The 24,093-nt window shown below is 51.2% G+C and overlaps 3 non-coding genes across 3 annotated transcripts; all 3 read left to right on the top strand.

Moving 5' to 3' along the window:
* The first annotated feature begins 4,596 nt into the window (after window positions 1–4,596).
* Window positions 4,597–4,671, top strand: Trnat-agu (transfer RNA threonine (anticodon AGU)). Its single transcript has one exon. It is a non-coding gene; the product is annotated as a tRNA-Thr (tRNA).
* A 10,494-nt stretch (window positions 4,672–15,165) lies between these two features.
* On the top strand, window positions 15,166–15,238 carry Trnaa-cgc (transfer RNA alanine (anticodon CGC)). The gene has a single exon. It is a non-coding gene; the product is annotated as a tRNA-Ala (tRNA).
* Window positions 15,239–16,749: 1,511 nt separating this feature from the next.
* Trnaa-cgc (transfer RNA alanine (anticodon CGC)) lies at window positions 16,750–16,822 on the top strand. Its single transcript has one exon. It is a non-coding gene; the product is annotated as a tRNA-Ala (tRNA).
* The last annotated feature ends 7,271 nt before the right edge of the window (window positions 16,823–24,093 follow it).

Below are 24,093 nucleotides of genomic sequence, written 5' to 3'. Positions count from 1 at the left end.
TCTATGAAGATACAAGCGAATGATTAGCATCCACAATTGACAAGCGTGCTGTTATTAGTGCGCGGGAAGCACCCTCCTCCCACGCCTACACTTTATTTAGAAACAGTACAAGTGTTCCCGTAAGATTCTCAAGCCTATGTCGGAAAGATCTGCCTTGCGCCGAGTTCACGTAAATCCCACTGCACATTCCTATTCTTAGCGTGCAGTCGGCTGCTACTGGTGTTGCTAGTTGTGACTGCTGATAACAGATGCCGTAGCAATCAATTCATGGAGTGAGTTGTATGTTTTGCGATAGTCTGTCTCTGACAAGCAAGCACAGGTGACATAGGTGCGAACACAGGAAGCTAGCAGACCCTCGCTGCCTGCAGACACCGAGCAGCCACACTAGGAGGGCGGCCTAAGCAGTAGGCGAAATGTGCTCATTCGCTTTGGCGCGACGTCGAACTATAAATAATGCTGTCACTAGCGTGAGCGTCGTGGAAAGTCGGAAAAGTCGGCTGCGTGGGTGAGTGCCAAATTTGGGGAGCGTTTTGTAGTATTCGCAGTGCAATGGAGGCGCGGAAACTTGTTGTGGCCCAGTGTTTAGCAGTTGGACGACAAGATTGGTACACAGTAGTAAAGAGCGAGGCACTGAGTTGGCATGAATAATGGAGTGCACAATGGGGCTCGAGATGTGTTTGTTACCTCAGGTGCTGTATGATTGTCGACAAGGAGTGAAAACGGAGCAATTTGTGACGGCTCTTTCAATTTAAGACGTTAAAAACAGACGGAATTTGCATTTGTAATACCAGAGCATCGAAACTACTTGGAACTTTTGTGTATATGAACGTGTCCGCGCCTTTGTACTCTGCTGCCTTCACCGCTACAAACCAACCAACCATCGTGTCCGTGCGCATCAGAGTCGCAAAGAATGGGGAATAGCGCAGTTTGGTCGTGCATGTGGCGTAGCTCAGTTGGTAGAGCGTTCGTTTCGCATTTGAAAACTGCAGGGTTCAAGCTGCGGCGCTTCCATTTTTTGTGGTCAGTGCATGGTAAGTGTTGGTCGCGGCGAACCTAAAGGCACGCAAGATGTTGCAAAGCCAGCGTCACAGACTGATATGATGTATACTGACGTAAGGAGAGCAAGATGTAAGTGTGGGGACCGGCTGTTATCGAGGTGTCATCGAGTGCAGATCTGTCTTAGGTATCACGGCTTAACCTCATTGAAGTCTAGAGGGTGGACAACACGTTCGTCTTACTCAGAGCGGTGTCCGAACTCTATTTTCGACGTTATACGTGCCACTTTCATTGTGGCCAACTACGATTCGATACAGAATGCACGAAACCTGAAAGACACCCTAACGGATACATAGAGAGTAGTGTTAGTCTGCTGAATAATGGGAGTGCAAGGGTCTGTGTCGTCTATATGGCTGTATGTAGCACCGTTAGTCTTCGTGGGGGGCGGGCGTAGCTCAGATGGTATCGCACTCACTTAGTATGCGAGAGGTACTGGGATCAGTACCCAGTGCCTCCAGAATTTTTAACACACCTACATGCGCACCTTGCCATGCAAGTGGAATAATTCTCAGCCTGCAGATGTGTCTAGGAAGATACAAGCGAATGATTAGCATCCACAATTGGCAAGCGTGCTGTTATTAGTGCGCGGGAAGCACCCTCCTCCCACGCCTACACTTTATTTAGAAACAGTACAAGTGTTCCCGCAAGATTCTCAAGCCTATGTCGGAAGGATCTGCCTTGCGCCGAGTTCACGTAAATCCCACTGCACATTCCTATTCTTTGCGTGCAGTCGGCTGCTACTGTTATTGCTAGTTGTGACTGCTGATAACAGATGCCGTAGCAATCAATTCATGGAGTGAGTTGTATGTTTTGCGATAGTCTGTCTCTGACAAGCAAGCACAGGTGACATAGGTGCGAACACAGGAAGCTAGCAGACCCACGCTGCCTGCAGACACCGAGCAGCCAAACTAGGAGGGCGGCCTAAGCCGTAGGCAAAATGTGCTCATTCGCCTTGGCGCGACGTCGAACTATAAATAATGCTGTCACTAGCGTGAGCGTCGTGGAAAGTCGGAAAAGTCGGCTGCGTGGGTGAGTGCCAAGTTTGGGGAGCGTTTTGTAGTATGCACAGTGCAATGGAGACGCGGAAACTTGTTGTGGCCCAGTGTTTTGCAGTTGGACGACAAGATTGGTACACAGTAGTAAAGAGCGAGGCACTGAGTTGGCATGAATAATGGAGTGCACAATGGGGCTCGAGATGTATTTGTTACCTCAGGTGCTGTATGATTGTCGACAAGGAGTGAAAACGGAGCAATTTGTGACGGCTCTTTCAATTTAAGACGTTAAAAACAGACGGAATTTGCATTTGTAATACCAGAGCATCGAAACTACTTGGAACTTTTGTGTATATGAACGTGTCCGCGCCTTTGTACTCTGCTCCCTTCACCGCTACAAACCAACCAACCATCGTGTCCGTGCGCATCAGAGTCGCAAAGAATGGGGAATAGCGCAGTTTGGTCGTGCATGTGGCGTAGCTCAGTTGGTAGAGCGTTCGCTTCGCATGTGAGAGGTGCAGGGTTCAAGCTGCGGAACCTCCATTTTTTGTGGTCAGTGCATGGTAAGTGTTGGTCGCGGCGAACCTAAGGGCACGCAAGATGTTGCAAAGCCAGCGTCACAGACTGATATGATGTATACTGACGTAAGGAGAGCAAGATGTAAGTGTGGGGACCGGCTGTTATCGAGGTGTCATCGAGTGCAGATCTGTCTTAGGTATCACGGCTTAACCTCATTGAAGTCTAGAGGGTGGACAACACGTTCGTCTTACTCAGAGCGGTGTCCGAACTCTATTTTCGACGTTATAGTGCCACTTTCATTGTGTCCAACTACGATTCGATACAGAATCCACGAAACCTGAAAGACACCCTAACGGATAAATAGAGAGTAGTGTATGTCTGCTGAATAATGGGAGTGCAAGGGTCTGTGTCGTCTATATGGCTGTATGTAGCACCATTAGTGTTAGCTGGTGGCGGGCGTAGCTCATATGGGAGAGCGCTTGCTTAGTATGCGAGAGGTACTGGGATCAATTAACAGTGCCTCCAGAATTTTTAACACACCTACATGCGCACCTTGAAATGCAAGTGGAATAATTCTCAGCCTGCAGATGTGTCTAGGAAGATACAAGCTAATGATTAGCATCCACAATTGGCAAGCGTGCTGTTATTAGTGCGCGGGAAGCACCCTCCTCCCACGCCTACACTTTATTTAGAAACAGTACAAGTGTTCCCGTAAGATTCTCAAGCCTACGCCGGAAAGATCTGCCTTGCGCAGAGTTCACGTAAATCCCACTGCACATTCCTATTCTTTGCGTGCAGTCGGCTGCTACTGGTGTTGCTAGTTGTGACTGCTGATAACAGATGGCGTAGCAATAAATTCATGGAGTGAGTTGTATGTTTTGCGATAGTCTGTCTCTGACAAGCAAGCACAGGTGACATAGGTGCGAACATAGGAAGCTAGCAGACCCTCGCTGCCTTCAGACACCGAGCAGCCACACTAGGAGGGCGGCCTAAGCCGTAGGCGAAATGTGCTCATTCGCTTTGGCGCGACGTCGAACTATAAATAATGCTGTCACTAGCGTGAGCGTCGTGGAAAGTCGGAGAAGTCGGTTGCGTGGGTGAGTGCCAAGTTTGGGGAGCGTTTTGTAGTATGCGCAGTGCAATGGAAACGCGGAAACTTGTTGTGGCCCAGTGTTTTGCAGTTGGACGACAAGATTGGTACACAGTAGTAAAGAGCGAGGCACTGAGTTGGCATGAATAATGGAGTGCACAATGGGGCTCGATATGTGTTTGTTACCTCAGGTGCTGTATGATTGTCGACAAGGAGTGAAAACGGAGCAATTTGTGACGGCTCTTTCAATTTAAGACGTTAAAAACAGACGGAATTTGCATTTGTAATACCAGAGCATCGAAACTACTTGGATCTTTTGTGTATATGAACGTGTCCGCGCCTTTGTGCTCTGCTGCCTTCACCGCTACAAACCAACAAACCATCGTGTCCGTGCGCATCAGAGTCGCAAAGAATGGGGAATAGCGCAGTTTGGTCGTGCCTGGGGCGTAGCTCAGTTTGTAGAGCGTTCGCATCGCATGTGAAAGGTGCAGGGTTCAAGCCGCGGCGCCTCAATTTTTTGTGGTCAGTGCATTGTAAGTGTTGGTCGCGGCGAACCTAAAGGCGCGCAAGGTGTTGCAAAGCCAGCGTCACAGACTGATATGATGTATACTGACGTAAGGAGAGCAAGATGTAAGTGTGGGGACCGGCTGTTATCGAGGTGTCATCGAGTGCAGATCTGTCTTAGGTATCACGGCTTAACCTCATTGAAGTCTAGAGGGTGGACAAAACGTTCGTCTTACTCAGAGCGGTGTCCGAACTCTATTTTCAACGTTATACGTGCCACTTTCATTGTGGCCAACTACGATTCGATACAGAATCCAGGAAACCTGAAAGACACCCTAACGGATAAATAGAGAGTAGTGTTTGTCTGCTGAATAATGGGAGTGCAAGGGTCTGTGTCGTCTATATGGCGGTATGTAGCACCATTAGTCTCCGGGGGGACGGGCGTAGCTCAGATGGTAGAGCGCTCGCTTAGTAAGCGAGAGGTACTGGGATCAATTCCCAGTGCCTCCAGAATTTTTAACACACCTACATGCGCACCTTGCCATGCAAGTGGAATAATTCTCAGCCTGCAGATGTGTCTAGGAAGATACAAGCGAATGATTAGCATCCACAATTGGCAAGCGTGCTGTTATTAGTGCGCGGGAAGCACCCTCCTCCCACGCCTACACTTTATTTAGAAACAGTACAAGTGTTCCCGTAAGATTCTCAAGCCTACGTCGGAAAGATCTGCCTTGCGCCGAGTTCACGTAAATCCCACTGCACATTCCTATTCTTTGCGTGCAGTCGGCTGCTACTGGTGTTGCTAGTTGTGACTGCTGATAACAGATGCCGTAGCAATCAATTCATGGAGTGAGTTGTATGATTTGCGATAGTCTGTCTCTGACAAGCAAGCACAGGTGACAGGTGCGAACACAGGAAGCTAGCAGACCCTCGCTGCCTGCAGACACCGAGCAGCCAAACTAGGAGGGCGGCCTAAGCCGTAGGCAAAATGTGCTCATTCGCTTTGGCGCGACGTCGAACTATAAATAATGCTGTCACTAGCGTGAGCGTCGTGGAAAGTTGTAAAAGTCGGCTGCGTGGGTAAGTGCCAAGTTTGGGGAGCGTTTTGTAGTATGCGCAGTGCAATGGAGACGCGGAAACTTGTTGTGGCCCAGTGTTTTGCAGTTGGACGACAAGATTGGTACACAGTAGTAAAGAGCGAGGCACTGAGTTGGCATGAATAATGGAGTGCACAATGGGGCTCGAGATGTGTTTGATACCTCAGGTGCTGTATGATTGTCGACAAGGAGTGAAAACGGAGCAATTTGTGACGGCTCTTTCAATTTAAGACATTAAAAACAGACGGAATTTGCATTTGTAATACCAGAGCATCGAAACTACTTGGAACTTTTGTGTATATGAACGTGTCCGCGCCTTTGTCCTCTGCTGCCTTCACCGCTACAAACCAACAAACCATCGTGTCCGTGCGCATCAGAGTCGCAAAGAATGGGGAATAGCGCAGTTTGGTCGTGCCTGGGTCGTAGCTCAGTTGGTAGAGCGTTCGCTTCGCATGTGAAAGGTGCAGGGTCCAAGCCGCGGCGCCTCCATTTTTTGTGGTCAGTGCATTGTAAGTGTTGGTCGCGGCTAACCTAAAGGCGCGCAAGATGTTGCAAAGCCAGAGTCACAGACTGATATGATGTATACTGACGTAAGGAGAGCAAGATGTAAGTGTGGGGACCGGCTGTTATCGAGGTGTCATCGAGTGCAGATCTGTCTTAGGTATCACGGCTTAACCTCATTGAAGTCTAGAGGGTGGACAACACGTTCGTCTTACTCAGAGCGGTGTCGAACTCTATTTTCAACGTTATACGTGCCACTTTCATTGTGGCCAACTACGATTCGATACAGAATGCACGAAACCTGAAATACACCCTAACGGATACATAGAGAGTAGTGTTTGTCTGCTGAATAATGGGAGTGCAAGGGTCTGTGTCGTCTATATGGCTGTATGTAGCACCATTAGTCTTCGTGGGGGGCGGGCGTAGCTCAGATGGTAGAGCGCTCGCTTAGTATGCGAGAGGTACTGGGATCAATACCCAGTGCCTCCAGAATTTTTAACACACCTACATGCGCACCTTGCCATGCAAGTGGAATAATTCTCAGCCTGCAGATGTGTCTAGGAAGATACAAGCGAATGATTAGCATCCACAATTGGCAAGCGTGCTGTTATTATTGCGCGGGAAGCACCCTCCTCCCACGCCTACACTTTATTTAGAAACAGCACAAGTGTTCCCGTAAGATTCTCAAGCCTATGTCGGAAAGATCTGCCTTGCGCCGAGTTCACGTAAATCCCACTGCACATTCCTATTCTTTGCGTGCAGTCGGCTGCTACTGGTGTTGATAGTTGTGACTGCTGATAACAGATGCCGTAGCAATCAATTCATGGAGTGAGTTGTATGTTTTGCGATAGTCTGTCTCTGACAAGCAAGCACAGGTGACATAGGTGCGAACACAGGAAGCTAGCAGACCCTCGCTGCCTGCAGACACTGAGCAGCCACACTAGGAGGGCGGCGTAAGCCGTAGGCGAAATGTGCTCATTCGCTTTGGCGCGACGTCGAACTATAAATAATGCTGTCACTAGCGTGAGCGTCGTGGAAAGTCGGAAAAATCGGCTGCGTGGGTAAGTGCCAAGTTTGGGGAGCGTTTTGTAGTATGCGCAGTGCAATGGAGACGCGGAAACTTGTTGTGGCCCAGTGTTTTGCAGTTGGACGACAAGATTGGTACACAGTAGTAAAGAGCGAGGCACTGAGTTGGCATGAATAATGGAGTGCACAATGGGGCTCGAGATGTGTTTGTTACCTCAGGTGCTGTATGATTGTCGACAAGGAGTGAAAACGGAGCAATTTGTGACGGCTCTTTCAATTTAAGACATTAAAAACAGACGGAATTTGCATTTGTAATACCAGAGCATCGAAACTACTTGGAACTTTTGTGTATATGAACGTGTCCGCGCCTTTGTCCTCTGCTGCCTTCACCGCTACAAAACAACCAACCATCGTGTCCGTGCGCATCAGAGTCGCAAAGAATGGGGAATAGCGCAGTTTGGTCGTGCCTGGGGCGTAGCTCAGTTGGTAGAGCGTTCGCTTCGCATGTGAATGGTGCAGGGTCCAAGCTGCGGCGCCTCAATTTTTTGTGGTCAGTGCATTGTAAGTGTTGGTCGCGGCGAACCTAAAGGCAAGCAAGATGTTGCAAAGCCAGCGTCACAGACTGATATGATGTATACTGACGTAAGGAGAGCAAGAAGTAAGTGTGGGGACCGGCTGTTATCGAGGTGTCATCGAGTGCAGATCTGTCTTAGGTATCACGGCTTAACCTCATTGAAGTCTAGAGGGTGGACAACACGTTCGTCTTACTCAGAGCGGTGTCCGAACTCAATTTTCAACGTTATACGGGCCACTTTCATTGTGTCCAACTACGATTCGATACAGAATGCACGAAACCTGAAATACACCCTAACGGATACATAGAGAGTAGTGTTTGTCTGCTGAATAATGGGAGTGCAAGGGTCTGTGTCGTCTATATGGCTGTTTGTAGCACCATTATTCTTCGTGGGGGGCGGGCGTAGCTCAGATGGTAGAGCGCTCGCTTAGTATGTGAGAGGTACTGGGATCAATACCCAGTGCCTCCAGAATTTTTAACACACCTACATGCCCACCTTGCCATGCAAGTGGAATAATTCTCAGCCTGCAGATGTGTCTAGGAAGATACAACCGAATGATTAGCATCCACAATTGGCAAGCGTGCTGTTATTAGAGCGCGGGAAGCACCCTCCTCCCACGCCTACACTTTATTTAGAAACAGCACAAGTGTTCCCGTAAGATTCTCAAGCCTATGTCGGAAAGATCTGCCTTGCGCCGAGTTCACGTAAATCCCACTGCACATTCCTATTCTTTGCGTGCAGTCGGCTGCTACTGGTCTTGCTAGTTGTGACTGCTGATAACAGATGCCGTAGCAATCAATTCATGGAGTGAGTTGTATGTTTTGCGATAGTCTGTCTCTGACAAGCAAGCACAGGTGACATAGGTGCGAACACAGGAAGCTAGCAGACCCTCGCTGCCTGCAGACACCGAGCAGCCACACTAGGAGGGCGGCCTAAGCCGTAGGCAAAATGTGCTCATTCGCTTTGGCGCGACGTCGAACAATAAATAATGCTGTCACTAGCGTGAGCGTCGTGGAAAGTCGGAAAAGTCGGTTGCGTGGGTGAGTGCCAAGTTTGGGGAGCGTTTTGTAGTATGCGCAGTGCAATGGAGACGCGGAAACTTGTTGTGGCCCAGTGTTTTGCAGTTGGACGACAAGATTGGTACACAGTAGTAAAGAGCGAGGCACTGAGTTGGCATGAATAATGGAGTGCACAATGGGGCTCGAGATGTGTTTGTTACCTCAGGTGCTGTATGATTGTCGACAAGGAGTGAAAACGGAGCAATTTCTGACGGCTCTTTCAATTTAAGACGTTAAAAACAGACGGAATTTGCATTTGTAATACCAGAGCATCGAAACTACTTGGAACTTTTGTGTATATGAACGTGTCCGCGCCTTTGTACTCTGCTGCCTTCACCGCTACAAACCAACCAACCATCGTGTCCGTGCGCATCAGAGCGCAAAGAATGGGGAATAGCGCAGTTTGGTCTTGCCTGGGGCGTAGCTCAGTTTGTAGAGCGTTCGCTTCGCATGTGAAAGGTGCAGGGTTCAAGAAGCGGCGCCTCCATTTTTTGTGGTCAGTGCATGGTAAGTGTTGGTCGCGGCGAACCTAAAGGCACGCAAGATGTTGCAAAGCCAGCGTCACAGACTGATATGATGTATACTGACGTAAGGAGAGCAAGATGTAAGTGTGGGGACCGGCTGTTATCGAGGTGTCATCGAGTGCAGATCTGTCTTAGGTATCACGGCTTAACCTCATTGAAGTCTATTAGGTGGACAACACGTTCGTCTTTCTCAGAGCGGTGTCCGAACTCTATTTTCAACGTTATACGTGCCACTTTCATTGTGGCCAACTACGATTCGATACAGAATGCACGAAACCTGAAAGACACCCTAACGGATACATAGAGAGTAGTGTTTGTCTGCTGAATAATGGGAGTGCAAGGGTCTGTGTCGTCTATATGGCTGTATGTAGCACCATTAGTCTTCGTGGGGGGCGGGCGTAGCTCAGATGGTAGAGCGCTCACTTAGTATGCGAGAGGTACTGGGATCAATACCCAGTGCCACCAGAATTTTTAACACACCTACATGCCCACCTTGCCATGCAAGTGGAATAATTCTCAGCCTGCAGATGTGTCTAGGAAGATACAACCGAATGATTAGCATCCACAATTGGCAAGCGTGCTGTTATTAGTGCGCGGGAAGCACCCTCCTCCCACGCCTACACTTTATTTAGAAACAGCACAAGTGTTCCCGTAAGATTCTCAAGCCTATGTCGGAAAGATCTGCCTTGCGCCGAGTTCACGTAAATCCCACTGCACATTCCTATTCTTTGCGTGCAGTCGGCTGCTACTGGTCTTGCTAGTTGTGACTGCTGATAACAGATGCCGTAGCAATCAATTCATGGAGTGAGTTGTATGTTTTGCGATAGTCTGTCTCTGAAAAGCAAGCACAGGTGACATAGGTGCGAACACAGGAAGCTAGCAGACCCTCGCTGCCTGCAGACACCGAGCAGCCACACTAGGAGGGCGGCCTAAGCCGTAGGCAAAATGTGCTCATTCGCTTTGGCGCGACGTCGAACAATAAATAATGCTGTCACTAGCGTGAGCGTCGTGGAAAGTCGGAAAAGTCGGTTGCGTGGGTGAGTGCCAAGTTTGGGGAGCGTTTTGTAGTATGCGCAGTGCAATGGAGACGCGGAAACTTGTTGTGGCCCAGTGTTTTGCAGTTGGACGACAAGATTGGTACACAGTAGTAAAGAGCGAGGCACTGAGTTGGCATGAATAATGGAGTGCACAATGGGGCTCGAGATGTGTTTGTTACCTCAGGTGCTGTATGATTGTCGACAAGGAGTGAAAACGGAGCAATTTGTGACGGCTCTTTCAATTTAAGACGTTAAAAACAGACGGAATTTGCATTTGTAATACCAGAGCATCGAAACTACTTGGAACTTTTGTGTATATGAACGTGTCCGCGCCTTTGTACTCTGCTGCCTTCACCGCTACAAACCAACCAACCATCGTGTCCGTGCGCATCAGAGTCGCAAAGAATGGGGAATAGCGCAGTTTGGTCGTGCCTGGGGCGTAGCTTAGTTGGTAGAGCGTTCGCATCGCATGTGAAAGGTGCAGGGTTCAAGCCGCCGCGCCTCAATTTTTTGTGGTCAGTGCATTGTAAGTGTTGGTCGCGGCGAACCTAAAGGCACGCAAGATGTTGCAAAGCCAGCGTCACAGACTGATATGATGTATACTGACGTAAAGAGAGCAAGATGTAAGTGTGGGGACCGGCTGTTATCGAGGTGTCATCGAGTGCAGATCTGTCTTAGGTATCACGGCTTAACCTCATTGAAGTCTAGAGGGTGGACAACACGTTCGTCTTACTCAGAGCGGTGTCCGAACTCTATTTTCAACGTTATACGTGCCACTTTCATTGTGGCCAACTACGATTCGATACAGAATGCACGAAACCTGAAAGACACCCTAACGGATACATAGAGAGTAGTGTTTGTCTGCTGAATAATGGGAGTGCAAGGGTCTGTGTCGTCTATATGGCTGTTTGTAGCACCATTATTCTTCGTGGGGGGGCGGGCGTAGCCCAGATGGTAGAGCGCTCGCTTAGTATGTGAGAGGTACTGGGGTCAATACCCAGTGCCTCCAGAATTTGTAATACACCTATATGCGCACCTTGCCATGCAAGTGGAATAATTCTCAGCCTGCAGATGTGTCTAGGAAGATACAAGCGAATGATTAGCATCCACAATTGGCAAGCGTGCTGTTATTAGTGCGCGGGAAGCACCCTCCTCCCACGCCTACACTTTATTTAGAAACAGTACAAGTGTTCCCGTAAGATTCTCAAGCCTATGTTGGAAAGATCTGCGTTGCGCCGAGTTCACGTTAATCCCACTGCACATTCCTATTCTTTGCGTGCAGTCGGCTGCTACTGGTGTTGCTGGTTGTGACTGCTGATAACAGATGCCGTAGCAATCAATTCATGGGGTGAGTTGTATGATTTGCGATAGTCTGTCTCTGACAAGCAAGCACAGGTGACATAGGTGCGAACACAGGAAGCTAGCAGACCCTCGCTGCCTGCAGACACCGAGCAGCCACACTAGGAGGGCGGCCTAAGCCGTAGGCAAAATGTGCTCATTCGCTTTGGCGCGACGTCGAACTATAAATAATGCTGTCACTAGCGTGAGCGTTGCGTGAGCGTCGTGGAAAGTCGGCTGCGTGGGTGAGTGCCAAGTTTGGAGAGCGTTTTGTAGTATGCGCAGTGCAATGGAGACGCGGAAACTTGTTGTGGCCCAGTGTTTTGCAGGTGGACGACAAGATTGGTACACAGTAGTAAAGAGCGAGGCACTGAGTTGGCATGAATAATGGAGTGCACAATGGGGCTCGAGATGTGTTTGTTACCTCAGGTGCTGTATTATTGTCGACAAGGAGTGAAAACGGAGCAATTTCTGACGGCTCTTTCAATTTAAGACGTTAAAAACAGACGGAATTTGCATTTGTAATACCAGAGCATCGAAACTACTTGGAACTTTTGTGTATATGAACGTGTCCGCGCCATTGTACTCTGCTGCCTTCACCGCTACAAACCAACCAACCATCGTGTCCGTGCGCATCAGAGTCGCAAAGAATGGGGAATAGCGCAGTTTGGTCGTGCCTGGGGCGTAGCTCAGTTTGTAGACCGTTAGCTTCCCATGTGAAAGGTGCAGGGTTCAAGCCGCGGCGCCTCAATTTTTTGTGGTCAGTGCATTGTAAGTGTTGGTCGCGGCGAACCTAAAGGCACGCAAGATGTAGCAAAGCCAGCGTCACAGACTGATATGATGTATACTGACGTAAGGAGAGCAAGATGTAAGTGTGGGGACCGGCTGTTATCGAGGTGTCATCGAGTGCAGATCTGTCTTAGGTATCACGGCTTAACCTCATTCAAGTCTAGAGGGTGGACAACACGTTCGTCTTACTCAGAGCGGTGTCCGAACTCTATTTTCAACGTCATACGCGCCACTTTCATTGTGGCCAACTACGATTCGATACAGAATGCACGTAACCTGAAATACACCCTAACGGATACATAGAGAGTAGTGTTTGTCTGCTGAATAATGGGAGTGCAAGGGTCTGTGTCGTCTATATGGCTGTATGTAGCACCCTTAGTCTTCGTGGGGGGCGGGCGTAGCTCAGATGGTAGAGCGCTCACTTAGTATGCGAGAGGTACTGGGATCAATACCCAGTGCCTCCAGAATTTTTAACACACCTACTTGCGCACCTTGCCATGCAAGTGGAATAATTCTCAGCCTGCAGATGTGTCTAGGAAGATACAAGCGAATGATTAGCATCCACAATTGGCAAGCGTGCTGTTATTTGTGCGCGGGAAGCACCCTCCTCCCACGCCTACACTTTATTTAGAAACAGTACAAGTGTTCCCCTAAGATTCTCAAGCCTATGTCGGAAAGATCTGCGTTGCGCCGAGTTCACGTAAATCCCACTGCACATTCCTATTCTTTGCGTGCAGTGGGCTGCTACTGGTGTTGCTAGTTGTGACTGCTGATAACAGATTCCGTAGCAATCAATTCATGGAGTGAGTTGTATGTTTTGCGATAGTCTGTCTCTGACAAGCAAGCACAGGTGACATAGGTGCGAACACAGGAAGCTAGCAGACCCTCGCTGCCTGCAGACACCGAGCAGCCACACTAGGAGGGCTGCCTAAGCCGTAGGCAAAATGTGCTCATTCGCTGTGGTGCGACGTCGAACTATAAATAATGCTGTCACTAGCGTGAGCGTTGCGTGAGTGTCGTGGAAAGTCGGAAAAGTCGGCTGCGTGGGTGAGTACCAAGTTTGGGGAGCGTTTTGTAGTATGCGCAGTGCAATGGAGACGCGGAAACTTGTTGTGGCCCAGTGTTTTGCAGTTGGACGACAAGATTGGTACACAGTAGTAAAGAGCGAGGCACTGAGTTGGCATGAATAATGGAGTGCACAATGGGGCTCGAGATGTGTTTGTTACCTCAGGTGCTGTATGATTGTCGACAAGGAGTGAAAACGGAGCAATTTCTGACGGCTCTTTCAATTTAAGACGTTAAAAACAGACGGAATTTGCATTTGTAATACCAGAGCATCGAAACTACTTGGAACTTTTGTGTATATGAACGTGTCCGCGCCTTTGTACTCTGCTGCCTTCACCGCTACAAACCAACCAACCATCGTGTCCGTGCGCATCAGAGCGCAAAGAATGGGGAATAGCGCAGTTTGGTCGTGCCTGGGGCGTAGCTCAGTTTGTAGAGCGTTCGCTTCGCATGTGAAAGGTGCAGGGTTCAAGAAGCGGCGCCTCCATTTTTTGTGGTCAGTGCATGGTAAGTGTTGGTCGCGGCGAACCTAAAGGCACGCAAGATGTTGCAAAGCCAGCGTCACAGACTGATATGATGTATACTGACGTAAGGAGAGCAAGATGTAAGTGTGGGGACCGGCTGTTATCGAGGTGTCATCGAGTGCAGATCTGTCTTAGGTATCACGGCTTAACCTCATTGAAGTCTAGAAGGTGGACAACACGTTCGTCTTTCTCAGAGCGGTGTCCGAACTCTATTTTCAACGTTATACGTGCCACTTTCATTGTGGCCAACTACGATTCGATACAGAATGCACGAAACCTGAAAGACACCCTAACGGATACATAGAGAGTAGTGTTTGTCTGCCGAATAATGGGAGTGCAAGGGTCTGTGTCGTCTATATGGCTGTATGTAGCACCATTAGTCTTCGTGGGGGGCGGGCGTAGCTCAGATGGTAGAGCGCTCACTTAGTATGCGAGAGGTACTGGGATCAATACCCAGTGCCTCCAGAATTTTTAACACACCTACATGCGCACCTTGCCATGCAAGTGGAATAATTCTCAGCCTGCAGATGTGTCTAGGAAGATACAAGCGAATGATTAGCATCCACAATTGGCAAGCGTATTGTTATTAGTGCGCGGGAAGCACCCTCCTCCCACGCCTACACTTTATTTAGAAACAGTACAAGTGTTCCCCTAAGATTCTCAAGCCTATGTCGGAAAGATCTGCGTTGCGCCGAGTTCACGTAAATCCCACTGCACATTCCTATTCTTTGCGTGCAGTCGGCTGCTACTGGTGTTGCTAGTTGTGACTGCTGATAACAGATGCCGTAGCAATCAATTCAAGGAGTGAGTTGTATGTTTTGCGATAGTCTGTCTCTGACAAGCAAGCACAGGTGACATAGGTGCGAACACAGGAAGCTAGCAGACCCTCGCTACCTGCAGACACCGAGCAGCCACACTAGGAGGGCGGCCTAAGCCGTAGGCAAAATGTGCTCATTCGCTTTGGTGCGACGTCGAACTATAAATAATGCTGTCACTAGCGTGAGTGTCGTGGAAAGTCGGAAAAGTCGAATGCGTGGGTGAGTGCCAAGTTTGGGGAGCGTTTTGTAGTATGCGCAGTGCAATGGAGTCGCGGAAACTTGTTGTGGCCCAGTGTTATGCAGTTGGACGACAAGATTAGTACACAGTAGTAAAGAGCGAGGCACTGAGTTGGCAAGAATAATGGAGTGCACAATGGGGATCGAGATGTGTTTGTTACCTCAGGTGCTGTATGATTGTCGACAAGGAGTGAAAACGGAGTAATTTCTGACGGCTCTTTCAATTTAAGACGTTAAAAGCAGACGGAATTTGCATTTGTAATACCAGAGCATCGAAACTACTTGGAACTTTTGTGTATATGAACGTGTCCGCGCCTTTGTACTCTGCTGCCTTCACCGCTACAAACCAACCAACCATCGTGTCCGTGCGCATCAGAGTCGCAAAGAATGGGGAATAGCGCAGTTTGGTCGTGCCTGGGGCGTAGCTCAGTTGGTAGAGCGTTCGCTTCGCATGTGAAAGGTGCAGGGTTCAAGCCGCGGCGCCTCAATTTTATGTGGTCAGTGCATTGTAAGTGTTGGTTGCGGCGAACCTAAAGGCACGCAAGATGTTGCAAAGCCAGCGTCACAGACTGATATGATGTATACTGACGTAAGGAGAGCAAGATGTAAGTGTGGGGACCGGCTGTTATCGAGGTGTCATCGATTGCAGATCTGTCTTAGGTATCACGGCTTAACCTCATTGAAGTCTAGAGGGTGGACAACACGTTCGTCTTACTCAGAGCGGTGTCCGAACTCTATTTTCAACGTTATACGTGCCACTTTCATTGTGGCCAACTACGATTCGATACAGAATGCACGAAACCTGAAAGACACCCTAACGGATACATAGAGAGTAGTGTTTGTCTGCTGAATAATGGGAGTGCAAGGGTCTGTGTCGTCTATATGGCTGTATGTAGCACCATTAGTCTTCGGGGGGGGGGCGGGCGTAGCTCAGATGGTAGAGCGCTCACTTAGTATGAGAGAGGTACTGGGATCAATACCCAGTGCCTCCAGAATTTGTAATACACCTACATGCGCACCTTGCCATGCAAGTGGAATAATTCTCAGCCTGCAGATGTGTCTAGGAAGATACAAGCGAATGATTAGCATCCACAATTGGCAAGCGTATTGTTATTAGTGCGCGGGAAGCACCCTCCTCCCACGCCTACACTTTATTTAGAAACAGTACAAGTGTTCCCCTAAGATTCTCAAGCCTATGTCGGAAAGATCTGCCTTGCGCCGAGTTCACGTAAATCCCACTGCACATTCCTATTCTTTGCGTGCAGTCGGCTGCTACTGGTGTTGCTAGTTGTGACTGCTGATAACAGATGCCGTAGCAATCAATTCATGGAGTGAGTTGTATGTTTTGCGATAGTCTGTCTCTGACAAGCAAGCACAGGTGACATAGGTGCGAACACAGGAAGCTAGCAGACCCTCGCTGCCTGCAGACACCGAGCAGCCACACTAGGAGGGCGGCCTAAGCCGTAGGCGAAATGTGCTCATTCGCTTTGGCGCGACGTCGAACTATAAATAATGCTGTCACTAGCGTGAGCGTTGCGTGAGCGTCGTGGAAAGTCGGCTGCGTGGGTGAGTGCCAAGTTTGGGGAGCGTTTTGTAGTATGCGCAGTGCAATGGAGTCGCGGAAACTTGTTGTGGCCCAGTGTTTTGCAGTTGGACGACAATATTGGTACACAGTAGTAAAGAGCGAGGCACTGAGTTGGCATGAATAATGGAGTGCACAATGGGGCTCGAGATGTGTTTGTTACCTCAGGTGCTGTATGATTGTCGACAAGGAGTGAAAACGGAGCAATTTGTGACGGCTCTTTCAATTTAAGACGTTAAAAACAGACGGAATTTGCATTTGTAATACCAGAGCATCGAAACCACTTGGAACTTTTGTGTATATGAACGTGTCCGCGCCTTTGTACTCTGTTGCCTTCACCGCTACAAACCAACCAACCATCGTGTCCGTGCGCATCAGAGTCGCAAAGAATGGGGAATAGCGCAGTTTGGTCGTGCCTGGGGCGTAGCTCAGTTGGTAGAGCGTTCGCTTCGCATGTGAAAGGTGCAGGGTTCAAGCCGCGGCGCCTCAATTTTATGTGGTCAGTGCATTGTAAGTGTTTGTTGCGGCGAACCTAAAGGCACGCAAGATGTTGCAAAGCCAGCGTCACAGACTGATATGATGTATACTGACGTAAGGAAAGCAAGATGTAAGTGTGGGGACCGGCTGTTATCGAGGTGTCATCGATTGCAGATCTGTCTTAGGTATCACGGCTTAACCTCATTGAAGTCTAGAGGGTGGACAACACGTTCGTCTTACTCAGAGCGGTGTCCGAACTCTATTTTCAACGTTATACGTGCCACTTTCATTGTGGCCAACTACGATTCGATACATAATGCACGAAACCTGAAAGACACACTAACGGATACATAGAGAGTAGTGTTTGTCTGCTGAATAATGGGAGTGCAAGGGTCTGTGTCGTCTATATGGCTGTATGTAGCACCACTAGTCTTCGTGGGGGGCGGGCGTAGCTCAGATGGTAGAGCGCTCACTTAGTATGCAAGAGGTACTGGGATCAATACCCAGTGCCTCCAGAATTTTTAACACACCTACATGCGCACCTTGCCATGCAAGTGGAATAATTCTCAGCCTGCAGATGTGTCTAGGAAGATACAAGCGAATGATTAGCATCCACAATTGGCAAGCGTATTGTTATTAGTGCGCGGGAAGCACCCTCCTCCCACGCCTACACTTTATTTAGAAACAGTACAAGTGTTCCCCTAAGATTCTCAAGCCTATGTCGGAAAGATCTGCCTTGCGCCGAGTTCACGTAAATCCCACTGCACATTCCTATTCTTTGCGTGCAGTCGGCTGCTACTGGTGTTGCTAGTTGTGACTGCTGATAACAGATGCCGTAGCAATCAATTCATGGAGTGAGTTGTATGTTTTGCGATAGTCTGTCTCTGACAAGCAAGCACAGGTGACATAGGTGCGAACACAGGAAGCTAGCAGACCCTCGCTGCCTGCAGACACCGAGCAGCCACACTAGAAGGGCGGCCTAAGCCGTAGGCGAAATGTGCTCATTCGCTTTTGCGCGACGTCGAACTATAAATAATGCTGTCACTAGCGTGAGCGTCGGCACATTCTTCGGCGGACCTCGGAAGAGTTCCGCCCTTCGATACCTTGCAGAGTCCTGCTACGTATCGAAGTGTTAGGGCTTCGCAGAAGTCGCAGTCGCAGTCGCAGTCGCAGTCGCAGTCGCAGTCGCAGTCGCAGTTCCGGAACCGCCAGCAGCAGCAGCAGCAGCAGCAGCAGTTTCCAGTGCCGCCAGTTTTGCAGTAGCAGTCGTCGCCGGACCCAGCCGCAGCTTCCGGACCCAGCCGCCGCCGCCGCCGCCGCCGCCGCAGCTTCCGGCCCCCGCCGCCGCCGCCGCCGCCGCCGCCGCCGCAGCTTCCGGCCCCCGCCGCCGCCGCCGCCGCCGCCGCCGCCAGGACCCAGTGCTTCGTCTTCCTCTCCTGCTTTCGTTGTCGTCGCTATTCTCGTCTTCGTCTTTGCCTTCATCCTTTCGCTCCTCGACGTCTCTCATCTGTCATCTGTAATCTGTTCCTGACTTTGTCCCTTGTCTGTCCCCATTCTTCTTTTCTGTGGTTCCAGTTTTCCTTACTGCCATCATGACCACCCCCACCACCACCGCCACTACCACCGCCATCGTCTATACGACGCCCTCCCTCGCTGCCACTACTCTTACTTGGTGTGCTCAGTCGCCCCCGTCCTACTATATCCCGCCCCTCCTCACCCTTCCCACCCCAGCTCCCTTTGTCGCCCCATCCCCTGCTCCTTCTCCCCAAGCCTCCACACACGACCCCTTTCCCCCACTCCCCCACCCCACTCATGCGGCCCCTGCCAGGGTTGTGTCTCGTCGGGCTACGACCCATGCCGCACCATCGCCGGCGCCAGCACCACCACCTGCAGCAGCGCCACAACCAGCAGCAGCACCAACAGCAGCACCAACAGCAGCACCAGCACCAGCACCGACACCGGGACCTGCCGCTTCCCGTCATCTCCCCGTCACTCCTGTGCCCCACACCTCCTCCCATCCTGTCCCCGCTGTTAAGCGTCCCAGTGGCACCCCCGCCTCCTCCGCACCCAAGAAGTCCCAGCATCTTCCCCCTCCCCCACCCCTAGATGCCATGGATGTCTCCCCTCCAGCCCCCTCTACTTCCTCTTCTAACTCCCCCTCCTACAAGTATCTCCTCTCCCGTCCTGATCCCTCTCTCCTGGAGGCCCGCAACCTGACCTTGCTCCTCCGCCAATACTTCCCTGCAGCCCCCATCTCCCTTCTTACCCCCCGTAGGGACTCTGTCTTGATCACCTCCCCAAGCCCTACCCTACACTCCGACATCCTCTCCCGAATTCCTCTCACCCGATTTGGACCTAATGCCTCCCTTGCCCCTGCTCCTTCCCCTTCCTCCCCCCGTCAACCCCAACCCCCACGTCGCCCGCCGACCCTCACCGCCGTGATCACTCGGCTTAGCCCGACGATCACGGAGGAAGAGGTGCTGGCGGAGTTGAAGGCCCACCCGTACCTGGAGGTGCGAGCTGTTCGCCGCATTTTCAACTCTGCGGGCCCCACTCGCCTTATGCGAGTTTTCTCCGAACACGCTCCCTCCATCGACCATCTCCTTAAGGAGGGTGCCCTCCTCTTCCACCGCCGGTATAAGGTTGACCCCTCCCGCTCCCCACCACAATCCATTCGCTGCCAGAGGTGTCTGCGTTATAACGCACACCCAACATCAGAGTGCCGCGAGGCCCCAGTCTGCCCGCATTGTAAGCAAGCGCACTTCCTCCGGCAGTGCCCCAACCTTCAGTCTCCTCCCTCCTGCAATACCTGCAACCTCCAACACCCTACCTACTCCCAGAAATGCAAGGCTCGACCTCCTCCATCCGCTCCTGAACTCACTGTTCCTCTCCGCCCTTTGGATGACCCCACCCCTCCTGGCAATTCCCTCCGTCCTCCCCCCACCGCAGAGGACATCATCAGGTTCGTCACAATAGTGCTCCAGAACGTCCATCCCTTTCAGCGTCCCCACACCCTCCACCAGATTTCCCTCGCTGCCCGTTCCGTGTTCCACCTCAACACCTACGCCACCTATTCCCACAACCAGGCCCATTTCACCTTCTCCCGTCTCGACACCCTCGTTTAAATTCCCATTATGGCACGACAGCACCGTATCCTGTTCAATAACATCCGCTCCCTTCCCACCAACAAGCACCTCCTTATGCATACCCTTACGACCCACCGTGTGGATGCCTTCCTTCTGAACGAAACCTTTCTTCAGCCCCACCACACCGTCCACACCTCGCCCTACCTCCTTCACCGGTCTGACAATCCACTCCAGATAGCGCGTGGCGGAGTTGCCATTGGCCACCACCGCCAGATCCCTGTCCGGCTCCAACCCCTCCTTCCTGACCCCACAGAACACTTGATCCTTAGTCTCTTCTTCCCCGGCCTTACCCTTACCTGTGCCACCATCTATGTCCGCCCCGCTGCACCTATTCCTTTCGACTTCCTTTCCCACATCGACCGTACCTTCTCCTCCTACGTGATCGCCGCCGACCTTAACATCCATAGTCGTTCTGCCGCCCAGTTACGGCGGTGGCATCGGTTCCTTGCCACCCTCCAAGGCGACGTCCTTCCAATTCCCCAACACACCCGCCCTGAATCCAATACCACTCCCGATGTCGTCCTAGCCTCCCCCACCCTGCTTGGCCGCATAGCGGTGGACGTCCTTGATCCCATTGGCAGTGACCATCTCCCTGTCCTCCTCACTGTATCAGACGGTCGTCGCCCCCGTCCCGACCCGCGCCATGACCCTCCCCCGAAATATGTCCATGACTACTCCCGTGCCAACTGGAATGCCTACCGGGACTCCCTTGCTCTCCAGGTCGATAGCCACCCCCTCACCTACCACCAACCTGACGACGTTACCCGTGCTGCCTCCTTTCTCCAGCAGACCTTGTCTGAGGCCGTGGAGGCCCACGTCCCTACCATTGCCATCCATCCGCACCGCCCCACCTTACCCCCACAGGCCGTCCTTCTCCTGCGTGAATCCCGCCGGCTCTACCGTGCCTTCCTTCACACACGTGACCAGGACACACTACGACGCCACCGGCAACTACAGCGACACATCAGGAACTTACTCACGGCAAAGAAACGCCGGGACTGGCGACAGACATGCACCCGTCTTAATGCCACCTTACCTATCAACTCGTCCAAGTACTGGTCAGCCTTCCGCCGCCTTACCGGATCTAAACCCTCTCCCTACTACCCTCTCCTTCATGATGACCACCCCTTCCCTGATGCCCTTAGTAAGGCCAACCATTTCGCCTCCTACCTCTCCGATATCCTTACCATCCCTGACGATCCCCAGTTCGATTATTCCCTCTTTCCTGATGTCCGTGATCGAACTGATACCTCTGTCCCCCCGCTTGCTCCTGGCTTCCAGTACTTGGACAACATCACACACACAGAACTAAATACCCCAATCACCACTCAAGATATCATTGCTACACTTCGCCCTAAACGCAACACTGCTCCCGGTCACGATCGTGTTACTTACCGTCACCTCCGTGAAGCTCCTGCCTCCTTCCTCTCCACATTGGCCAGGCTCTACAATGTGGTCCTGTCCACCGGCTACTACCCCGACCTGTGGAAAACCTCCCGGATCCTGATGTTCCTCAAGCCCGACAAACCGCCTTCCGCTGTCTCCTCCTACCGTCCCATCAGCCTTACCTCGGTCTTCAGCAAGGTCCTGGAATCCATTCTTACCCGCCGCCTACACAAGCACCTTCACCAACACCGCCTCCTCCCCCCTACCCAATGTGGCTTTCGGCCGTCCTTCTCAGCCGATGACCTCCTCCTTCACCTCACTCACCTCCTCTCCGAACAACTCAATTCCCGTCGTTCCGCCATCTTCCTTTCCCTCGACCTCGAACGCGCATATGACCGTGTGTGGCATTCCGGTCTCCTTTTCAAGCTCCAAACCTTTGCTCTTCCTCTCAACTATGTCCGTCTGGTCGCTTCCTTCCTTTCCCACCGTCCTTCCTATGTCACCATCCACAACACTGATTCCTACACCTTCTACCCCTCCGCCGGTGTGCCCCAAGGTTCCGTCCTTTCCCCTCTTCTCTACCTCCTTTACACGGCAGACATGCCTCCACCTGCACCTCCCCTACACCTTCTCCAGTACGCCGATGACACTGCCTTCCTTGCCCTCGCTCCCACCCTGCAACGCTCCCAGCACCTTCTCCAATCCTATCTTGACCGGTTCACCACTTGGTGTAACCAGTGGTTGCTCAAGGTCAATCCTTCCAAGACCCAGGCGATCATTGTAGGCAAAACCACTCGTTCCTTCCGTCTCCTTGATTTCTATCTTACTATTTATGGCCGTCCCATCACCCTCACACCTACTCTCAAGTACCTTGGTGTCACCCTCGACCGTCGCCTCTCCTGGAACCCACATCTCCGGACGATCCAAGCCAAGGCACGCTCCCGCCTCCGCCTCCTTAAGCTCCTTTCTGGCCGTACATGGGGTCTGGACCCTTCCACCATCCTCTACACCTACAAGTCCCTCATCCGTCCTATCCTTTGCTATGCTCATCCCGCCTGGATCTCTGCCCCTCCTACCTTCTACAAGTCCATTCAGATCCTAGAACGCCATGCGCTCCGCCTCGCCTATCGCATCCGTCTCCCTTCCCCCACGCGGATCCTCTATGACCTGATTCCCTTCCCGCACCTCCTCCTTTTCCTCGAACGGTTACGGATCCTCTACACCTCCCGCAAGCTTGATCCTCCACACCCTCTTGTCTCTCCCATCCTCTCCCACCCCAACCCGCTGCCGCGCCTGCATTCCTATATCCCACCTGCTCTCCATCTTTACACCCTCCACACCCTCTCCCTCGGTGGCTTCCGTCAACTCCCCCTCCCTGATGATGCCCTCCTCCCCTCCATCTACCCCTCCTACCAACTTTGAGCCTTACCTTCCCTCTCCTCTCCTTTTCCTGTGGGCACCCTCTCTCCCTTCTCTCCCTCCCTCCCCTCCCCTTTCTCCTTGGGCTTCCACTCCCCCTACCCTCCCCCTTCTCCTCCATCCCTCTCCTCCACTGGCATCTTCCCCTCCCCCTCTCTCTCCTCTTCCCCACACCTTTTCCCCTTGGCAGGCCACGACTCTGCTGTCTTCCATCAGTTACTTTCATCGTCCTACGCCGAAGACCATCGCATGTGTTTGTGCCTCGACTCTCCTGCAGTGTGTTTGTGTTTCGTCGTTTGTGCTCCGCTGGTTCACGTGTGGCCATCTGCCATCTGCGTTTGTGCACCGTGTTTCTCCGCTTTTATCCATTGTGCTACGCACGTGACCGACTCCGTTTTAACTCTGTTTTGTCTACTGTTTGTACCCCGCCGTCTTGATTGTTTTTATATCTCACTCATCTCTGTTCTGTGTATACTCTGAGGCCGAAGAGCGGCATACTTGGTCCGCTGCCGGCCTACCTGTTTGTCACAGGTATTAAAATCACAATAAAGGAAAAAAAAAAAAAAAGCGTGAGCGTCGTGGAAAGTCGGAAAAGTCGGCTGCGTGGGTGAGTGCCAAGTTTGGGGAGCGTTTTGTAGTATGCGCAGTGCAATGGAGTCGCGGAAACTTGTTGTGGCTCAGTGTTTTGCAGTTGGACGACAATAATGGTACACAGTAGTAAAGAGCGAGGCACTGAGTTGGCATGAATAATGGAGTGCACAATGGGGCTCGAGATGTGTTTGTTACCTCAGGTGCTGTATGATTGTCGACAAGGAGTGAAAACGGAGCAATTTGTGACGGCTCTTTCAATTTAAGACGTTAAAAACAGACGGAATTTGCATTTGTAATACCAGAGCATCGAAACTACTTGGAACTTTTGTGTATATGAACGTGTCCGCGCCTTTGTACTCTGCTGCCTTCACCGCTACAAACCAACCAACCATCGTGTCCGTGCGCATCAGAGTCGCAAAGAATGGGGAATAGCGCAGTTTGGTCGTGCCTGGGGCGTAGCTCAGTTTGTAGAGCGTTCGCTTCGCATGTGAAAGGTGCAGGGTTCAAGCCGCGGCGCTTCAATTTTTTGTGGTCAGTGCATTGTAAGTGTTGGTCGCGGCGAACCTAAAGGCGCGCAAGTATTGCAAAGCCAACGTCACAGACTGATATGATGTATACTGACGTAAGGAGAGCAAGATGTAAGTGTGGGGACCGGCTGTTATCGAGGTGTCATCGAGTGTAGATCTGTCTTAGGTACCACGGCTTAACCTCATTGAAGTCTAGAGGGTGGACAACACGTTCG

Source organism: Schistocerca gregaria, chromosome 3, assembly GCF_023897955.1.
Source record: "Schistocerca gregaria isolate iqSchGreg1 chromosome 3, iqSchGreg1.2, whole genome shotgun sequence".
NCBI classification, from domain to species: Eukaryota; Metazoa; Arthropoda; class Insecta; order Orthoptera; family Acrididae; genus Schistocerca; species Schistocerca gregaria.
Note: the sequence above shows the minus strand (reverse complement) of the source record. Positions and strands in the feature narration are given on the sequence as shown.